The following is a 9,519-nucleotide window of genomic DNA, read 5'->3' on the forward strand; positions in this document are numbered from 1 at the left end:
GGCAGGGGGTTGGACTCCATGATCTCCTTGGGTCTCTTCCAACCCCTACATCCTGTGAGCTGTGGTCCTGTCTGACAGACTGAGAGTTGGGGCTGTGCAGGCCGGAGCAGAGGAGGCTCTGAGGTGACCTTCTTGTGGCCTTCCAGTGTCTGAAAGGGGCCTACAGAAAAGCTGGGGAGGGACTTTTTAGGCTCTCAGGGAGTGGCAGGAGTGGGGGGAATGGAGCAAAGCTGGAGGTGGGGGGAGTCAGACTGGCTGTGAGGAGGAAGTTGTTGAGCAGGAGAGTGGTGAGAGGCTGGAATGGGCTGCCCAGGGAGGTGGTTGAGGCCCCATGGCTGGAGGTGTTTCAGGCCAGGCTGGATGAGGCTGTGGGCAGCCTGCTCTAGGGTAGGGTGTCCCTGGGCATGGCAGGGGGGTTGGAACTGGCTGCTCCTTGTGGTCCCCTCCAACCCTGGCTGATTCTATGATTCTGTGATTCTATTAGCCAGGGATGATAAGCCCCAAACCACCCATCAAAGCAAGCTCCACTTACTCACATGTGCAATCAGCTTGCTGAAAGGATGGCCTTAAAATGTCAGTCCATGGGAAGAACTGAGGGAACTGGCAGAGCACCTCAAGAAAGATGGGAAGAGGAGGAGGCACTCAGCCTTCCTGCAGGCTCTAGCCTATGCAGAGGTCACACAGGAAGGCTCTTCTGACAAACAGCTGCTTTAAAGGTGCTGATAACACCAGATACATTCCCAAGGCTATTTGTATAAACAGAATCTCTCTGCCCATGTTTTCTGCTTCCCTTTTGTCTCATCAGATGATTTTTTCCCTCTCCTTGTGAAATCCAGCCCTTTAGTTAAGCAGTTCCTCTATTTAGTTATCTCAAAGCCCCTCTTCCTCATCCAAATGACAGATGAGGTGTAGAACACTTTGGTTCTTTAAGCCCTGCTAATCTCTCCCCTCCCCATCACTACTTGTTGATGAGAGGCCTGCACTGTGTAGAAAGTCTCTCCAACATGGAGGCTCCACATAGCCAAAGTGAAGTCCTGCTCTTTGTACAACCAAGACCAAATCTTGAGTGATAGAAGTGGGAAAGTCAGGTTGGTTCTCCTGTCCTGGAGGAGCAGATCAAGGAGGTGAACTGGCAGAAGGCACTTGGCAGCAGATATTCCTTTTGGGTAGGAGAGTGGGCAGCAAGTGGATGTGCTTCAGAGCAGTTTTACCAACACAGCTGCAGGAGGTCAGGCAGTGACTTTTTTTCCCAGCTCAAACAAAGCTCCTCAACACAATTCTCACCTGTGTCTTTCCTAGGCAAAGTATCACCTTTTTGGAGACCACCCACAGCTTGGGCAAGCCCTATGAGGAGAGGCTGAGGGAGCTGGGGGTGTGCAGCCTGCAGGAGGCTCAGGGCAGAGCTCATTGCTGTCTGCAACTACCTGAAGGGAGGCTGTGGCCAGGTGGGGTTGGGCTCTTCTGCCAGGCAACCAGCAATAGAACAAGGGGACACAGTCTCAAGTTGTGCCAGGGGAGGTCTAGGCTGGATGTTAGGAGGAAGTTCTTGCCAGAGAGAGTGATTGGCATTGGAACAGGCTGCCCAGGGAGGTGGTGGAGTCCCCATCCCTGGAGGTGTTCAAGACAAGACTGGATGAGGCACTTAGTGCCATGGTCTAGTTGACTGGATAGGGCTGGGTGGTATGTTGGACTGGATGATCCTAGAAGTCTCTTCCAACCTGTCTGATTCTATGATTCTATGATCTCTTTGTGTGGCTACACTTCTATAAGCCACCTGCTTGAGTCCAAGCTATCAGCCATGATTGCTGCAGGCTGTGAGCCTGTTTGGTTAAAGCAAGCCAGGCTTGTCTCAGCCTTTGTCATGTCTAACTAACTACTAGATTTGCTAATGAGGAAGGGGAGCCCTTAGGAGGATTTAGGAAGGAAATACAGCTGATGGATGGGTCTCCATCTCTGCTTTGTTCCTCACACTCCAGCCACGCCATGGCCCTTGAATGTGTGTGGGTGCCCTGTGTATCCAGCTGTGTGATTTAAGGGATCAATCTGATATAAAGCAGAAAGAGCAAACACTGTTGGACATTGCCTGGCTGCACTTGTCCCCAGACAAGAAAAGCCCACGAACTGGGCAGCTCTGTGCTTTTTTCAAGGGTAAAACAGACCTAAAATGAATCCAGAAATGGCATAAAGGTGCAATGTGCTGTTGGTCCTCAGGAGGCTCATTTCATCTGCTGATGGATGCAGGATTGGTGGTGCAGGGGTAGGAGCAAGATAATATAGAATCATAGAATCACAGAATCTGCACTAGATTCTGTGGTCCTGCTCTGGCAGGGAGTTTGAACTCACAGGATGTTAGGGGTTGGAAGGGACCTCCATAGATCATTGAGTACAACCATCCTGCCAGAGCAGGACCATAGAATCTAGCTCAGGTCACACAGGAACACATCCAGACAGGGCTTGAAAGTTTCCAGAGAAGAAGACTCCACAACCTCTCTGGGAAGCCTGTTTCAGTGCTCTGTGACTCTGAAGTGTAAAGAAGTTCCTCCTAATGCTGAAGTGGAACTTTCTGTGCTGTAGTTTATGCCCATTACCCCTTGTCCTACCACGGGGTGCAACTGAACAGAGACTGTTCCTGTTCCTTCCCTCTTGACACTCAGCCCTCACATATTTTTAAACATTGATTAGATCCCCTCTAAGCCATCTCTTCACCAGACTAAAAAGTCCCTCAGCTTGGGGTTGATTCAAAGACCTCAGGAGGTCCCTTCCAACCCCTAACATCCTGTGATCCTATGAATCATTTCAGTTGGAAAAGCTCTTTAAGATCATTGCCTCCAACCATTCCCTAACTCTGAGTCCAGTGCTAAACCATATCCCTCAGCACCACATCTCCACCTCTTTCAAACATTACCTTCTTTGCTTGGGCCCATGTGGTTATTTTGTGCGTCCTCCAGCATTGTTGGCAGTCATAACTACTCCTGACCATGTTAGGTATGGGGAGCAAGAGAGAAACCTTAACTGCCTGTGGTCTTGATAAAAGCTCCAGAGTAAATCACTAGCAAAGGCACTTACAGACCAGTCTGGACACCTGTCTGATGGCCCAGGGAGCTGCAGGGACAGGGTTTGCACTGGGAGAGTGCCCCTTGAAGAGGTATAGAAAGGGACAGGTGAGGTCCCTTTCTCAGGTGATGTGAGGGTGAGCTGCCATCTCCCATCACAACCCAGGCAGCCCTGATGGCCGTGTGTGGTGCCCAGGCCTCCCTCCTTGTTGCTCTTTCTCCCACCCATGACTCTCTCTCCCTCCTTCCCTCAGCAGCCTGAATAATTACAGTCTGCCACATGAAGCAATTACAGGGGGGTTAGCCAGCTCCATCAAGAGATGCCTTTTCCTCTTCTCCCTTTGCAGCTCCATTCAACACCCCCAAGTGCCACAAAAGAGTTTAATAACCCATAATGACACCTCAAGCTTCCATGTCATTGCAGCCTCCTTAGGACTGGGACAGCATCAAGAGGGGGAAAAAAAAGAAGATAATTAAAATCCTCATCTCCCTCTTAACTTTGCTTCCTCCTATTATCTAGAAAACACTCACTTTCCTGCTCACACTCTCTCACAACTGAAGAGCTCAGGGGGAGGGGGCTGCAAGCAGCAGAGATGTGGAAGGCCTTCAGAAAGGGCAGCAAGATGTTTCCTGCTGCCCTGGGAGAAAAGCTCTGTTAGATCAGATCACAGAATCACAGCATCCCAGCTTAGTGGGTGGGTGAAAGGGACCCCTGGAGACCATTGAGTCCAATTTTCCTGCTCAAGCAGGGGCACCCACAGCAGCTTGCCCAGGATCACAAAGTCCAGGTGGGGTTGGAATCTCTCCAGAGGAGACTCCACAGCCTCTCTGGGCAGCCTGCTCCAAGGCTCCAGCATCCTCACAGCAAAGAAGTTTCTCCTCCTGTTAAGGTGGAACCTCTTGGGCTCCGCTTTGTGTCCATTGCCCCTTGTCCTGAGGCTGGGCTCCACTGAAAAGAGTCTGGCCCCCTTCCATCCTGTATCTGTTGATCAGCACTGATCAAATCCCCTCTCAATCTGCTCTTCTCCAGGATAAATAGCCCCAGGTCTCCCAGCTTCAGTCCCCTCAGCACCTGCAGGTCAGATGGTCCTGGCCTTCCATTCACCCATTGCAGAGGTGACCACTGGAACATGAAGAGTCCCAGTGTAGGGAGCTGTCCTCCAGCCAGTGGGTGAATGGCAAGGCAAAATCAACAAAGGCAGCTATGTTAAAAGGAAAAGAAGATACCTTCTCCTCAGGAAGATGGAGCAGGGCTGTGCCTCCTCCAGTACCTTTCTGCCTCAGTATGTGCCAGAACATTTCCACAGTGTGCAGGACAGATCTGCTCTGCAGACATAAACCAACAACTTAAGGATCAAGGCCAATACCCTGGGCAGTTAAATGCAAACCTCTGTGTCTGAGGTTTCACACTTCAGAAGGCCAGATTAGCCTTTAGCTAAATCTGAGAACATTCCTGCTATCCACAAACCATGCCCTCCCATCCTCACTTCTGAAGCATGGAGCCAGCTGGTCTCCCAACTCTTGTTCCCATCTCCACATTCAGATGAAAAAGGTTGCCCTCATGCAGCTCAAATTCTGCCTCAAAACCTACTGAACCTCCTTTTGTGGGTCAACAGTGAAAATGCAGTTCTGGGAAGCTTTTCAGAGGGGAAAGAACCTGATTTCCTGAAAACTAGGGAATAGCTTGGGGAAAGGGAGGGGAGGCAGGAAAAAATCAGCATCTCTCAAGCAACTAAGGGTTTATCTCTGAGCTTCTGGGGTTAAAAGCAGCATCAATCCCTCTCCTTCAGGAAAAGGACCTGGAACAGATGAGTCAAAATTCAGCAATATTGTATTGATGATTCACCTGCTGCTGCAGAATCCAGAGCAACCATCTTGTCTTGGATCAATGGGGAAGCACTTAGGAGCAATTTGCTCTGTGGAAATGTGGGCAGCCAGCAGACATTCAGGAGAGGGTGGTGGAATATAATAGAGCATCTCTTGGAGCACCTCATCTTTTGGGGTTGTAAAATTAATTGCTGGCACCTCTGGCACGTCAACTCATAGAAAACTTCTTTAACAAGGTGATCAAGGAAGGTCACCTTCCTGTGGAAAGGTAGCCTATGTGTATAGCAACAGGTCTCCTCCTGCACTACCAGTCCTTGTGATCTTAGTTTATGTCTGTGACACACAATATCTTACTCCCAGCTCCTGGAGTCAGCTTTCTTTAAAAGAAAAACAATTAAATTAGGGGACAGAGTCTGCTCAGCAAGTTTGCTGATGACACCCAACTGGGAAGCTTGGCTGATACAGCTGAAGGCTGTGCGGCCATCCAGCAAGACCTGGACACACTGGAGAGCTGAGCACAGAGGAACCAAATGAGGTTCAGGGACAAGTGCAGTGTCCTGCACCTGGGGAGGAATAATAAACTGCACCACCACAGGCTGGGAGGTGATTGCTGGAGAGCAGCCCTGTGGAGAGGGAGCAGGGGGTGCTGGTGGGTAACAAGTTACCCATGGCACAGCAATGTGCCCTTGTGGCCAAGAAGGCCAATGGGATCCTGGGGTGTATTAGGAGGAGTGTGTCCAGCAGATCAAGGGAGGTTCTCCTTCCCCTCTACTCTGCCCTGGTGAGACCTCATCTTGAGTACTGTCTTCAGTTTTGGGCTCCCCAGTTCAAGAGGGACAGGGATCTGCTGGAGAGGGTCCAGTGGAGTGCTACAAGGATGATTAGGGGAATGGAGGGCATAGCTTATGAGGAGAGGCTGAGGGACCTGGGGCCGTTTAGTCTGCAGAAGAGAAGACTGAGAGGGGTTTTAATAAATGTTTATAACTATCTGAGGGCTGGGGGGTTAGGAGGGGGAGGACAGGCTCTGCTCACTTGCTCCCTGGGATAGGACAAGGAGCAATAGGTGTAAGTTGCAGCACAGGAGGTTCCACCTCAAAGCAGGGAGAACTTCTTTACTGTAAGGGTCACAGAGCACTGGAACAGGCTGCCCAGAGAGGTTGTGGAGTCTCCTTCTCAGGAGAATTTCAAGGCCTGTCTGGATGTGTTCCTCTGTGATCTGTCTTAGATAGCATTGTCCTGCTCTGGCAGGGGGGTTGGACTTGATGATCTCTTGGGTCCCTTCCAACCCCTAATATCCTGTAAGCCTGTGAAATGCAACCCTATAGAGAAGGGAGGGAAGGTTGAAGAGGAGTCTAGGAGCTTCCAGAGAGGTGGGAAAGCCCTCCAGAAACAGGAATTATCACACTGAAATCTGGCAGAGAAGTTTTAGACATCAACAGGGAATTTGCTTTTCTGGGAAAAAAAAAAAAAACAGGTTGTGCAGGTAAACAACTGCCTGGAAACATCAGAAACACCATGACAAGAAAAATCAAATGTCTGGCACTAATCCCATTGCCAATAACCAGCTCAGAATCACAGAGTTGCCCTTCTGCCTGCTCACCCCATAGCCCTGGGCAAGTCATTTCACTCACTGCCTTCCTTTCCTGCCTTCTGCCTCCAGGCTGCTCACTGCTGTAACCTTCAGCTGCCAAGAACCAGTTAATAGTGGGCAACAGAGGCAGAAATCAATGGAAATATTTGGCTCTCACCTCCTTTCAGTTCCCTTCCCTGTAGTCTGACTGCCCATCAGGCCTTTGCATTGTGGAATAGATGAGGAAAAGGGACTCATGCTTATTTATTCACCAGACCAACTGGAAGTCCAAGCACTAAGAGGTTTGCCATGACCTAGATTCTCCAACTCTTTCTCTGGATGAAAAGAGAAAGTCGAGGTCATGTACCCATTTTACTGCCAAGTTTATTAAGTCCCAATCCTGCTGTAGTAGGTCATTCTTGACAGTGGACTTTGAGGTGCATAGTCTCTTCACTGCCAGTGATCATGTGCCTAGCCTGATGGCTTTTATTCACTTACTCATCCACTCACACCATGGAGTAAAAGATGTAATTTATTTGTACCATGAAAGCATCAGAATAAAGACAAGTAATGGTGAAGGACCCAAAACAAGTTCCCATTGCCCTTTCAGAAGGACTGGAAATGCTTCACTCTGTGTTTGTTTGGTCTTAGCACAGCCAAAGCTGATGGTGTGGGACCAGATGGGACTCTGACCCATTGCCACCAGTACCCAGTGATTGTTAGGATCTGCACTGCAAGGCTGCACAGTGCAACTGGGATGGGTCTGGGCCTCACAGATGACCTTGGGCCATTCCCAAGAGTGTTGTTTTCCCCTCAGTTTTCCAGTCTCCCAAGCCAAGGGTTTTCCATCAATGCTTTGCCACTGTTTAGCCAACACTCTCCTTTATCACGAACATGTCACTTCTTTGACGTAGATACTTCTCCTTCCCCCTCCTCTACCTCCTCTCCCATCTTCTGCAGCAGCAGCTCTAGGTCAGCAAGGCAGACCAGTGCAGCTCAGAGCTAGTTCTGCATGGACAGAAAACTCATGTCTTCTTACTCACTTGGTTCCTTCTCTCCTCAGGCACTGAAAGGTATAAACCATCTACCTGTCAAGCAAAAGGTTTTAGCATTAGGAGTTACACAAAGGGTCTCAGACCTATGAAAATGTCACCATGTTGGCTGACTTCATACAAATGTTTACTCCTGGTTCTGTTTACAGGCAGAAAGGTGTTTTGCATTCAGCATCAAGTGGCTGAGATCTGTTATGGAGACACAACCAGTTCTGAACTGGCAATTGCCACCAGCACTTCACACAAAGCTGATGCTTTCCTACTGAGTCACATCTGCTCAGGATCTCATCTGTTATTCCTAATAGGTAGTCATCAAGTAAATATATGGGAAAGAGGATGAGAAAATATTTTTTCTCTCCTTTTCAGAGGATGAATATAAATGTATCATCCATGGCAAGGTTCATTCCACCCAGCAGGCTTAAGAGGATGACTCATCAAAGCCCTGTGCTGCCTGTCTGGATCTTCAAGGTGTACCAATAATTCTTTATTGATCTACAGCCATGGAAAGTAAAGAAAGAAAAGAGTGTGAGAGCCATATTGGTGTAATATGCCTGACTTCATTAATTCTGCCATTAAGCTAGTGGGATGATGTAATGGAGCATCTCCCCTACAAAGAGAGGCTGAGAAACCTGGAGCTGCCTGGAGAAGACTGAGAAGAGATCTGATCAATGTGTACAAATATCTGAGGGGTGGGTGCCAAGTGGCTGGGGCCAAGCTCTTTTTGGTGGTCAGCAGCAATAAGACAAGCAGCAACAGCTACAAACTGGAACAGAGAAGGTTTCAGCTCAACATGAAGAGAAACTCCTTTACAGTGAGGATGACAGAGCACTGGAACAGGCTGCCCAGAGAGGTTGTGGAATCTCCTCCCCTGGAGACTTCCAAAACCCACCTGGATGCATTCCTGTGTGAACTACCCTGAGTGATCCTGTCTTGGCAGAGAGGCTGGACTCGATGGTCTCTGGAGGTCCCTTCCAACCTCTAAAGTTCTGTGATTCTGTGAAAAGCAGGGTCTATGAGATTACAGTTCCTATCCCCCCAGTGACAGGACTGTGCTCTACACATAGACATCCTTCAGCCTAGTGGAGAAGAGAGCAAAATGATCAGTAGCTGAAAGTTAGGCAACAAAGAAAAGTCCAAGTCAGTAGCAGGATGTCTATTTCTAACAGTGATGGTAAGCAAACCCAGTGGGCACTGGGAGAGTAATCATAGAATCATATCATAGAATCAACCAGGTTGGAAGAGACCTCCAAGATCATCCTGTCCAACCTATCACCCAGCCCTATCCAATCAACTAGACCATGGCACTAAGTGCCTCATCCAGTCTTTTCTTGAATGTTCTCCTTTGTTTGAAGGGTCTTAAACAGAACCAGGTGCCTCACTTGGGGATTGTGTCTATCAGACACAGAGACAGGACAGGGTAAGACTAGGCAAGAGGAGATATGGCCGTGATGACCCATCTCCAGAAAGCACAAAGCCAAGGCAGGGGTACTTATTGTCCCAGCCACCCCTACCAACTCCCACCAGTACAGCATGGCTGAGGTCTATCTGCCTTACACCCAGACAAGATTGGTCTTGGAAACTTCCTGGGTTTAGTGAGAAAAGACAGGGAAGAAAGCAGCAGCCCTGCAGAGAAAGGCTTTATTTAGCCTTCCTGCATGTGCCAGCTGGGAAAATGCATGTCTCTGCGTCGCTTGATGTGGTGGCAATCATGTGAGTGCTCCCCCTTCCCCCTTCCCCTGTTGGTACAGGCAGTGCCTGCCTCAGGAGAGTTAACAGTACTTACACTTATTTAATTTACACCAGGGACGTGCAGGATGGCAACGAGGCGTGCTGGTACAGGAGGAAAGGCACCGCAGAGAAGAGGAGGCTAAAAGCTCCCCAGATCTTCATTCTTCTGTCACCCTTCTCGTTCCTACCCCCAAAACACCATCAGAAGTAAATGCATAGCTTCCTGGAGGGAGACAGTATGGGATTTTTCTCCATCAATTTCTTCTTTCTCGTGTTGCTTCCCTGCCCT

Source organism: Pogoniulus pusillus, chromosome 24 (genome assembly GCF_015220805.1).
Source record: "Pogoniulus pusillus isolate bPogPus1 chromosome 24, bPogPus1.pri, whole genome shotgun sequence".
Taxonomy (NCBI): Eukaryota; Metazoa; Chordata; class Aves; order Piciformes; family Lybiidae; genus Pogoniulus; species Pogoniulus pusillus.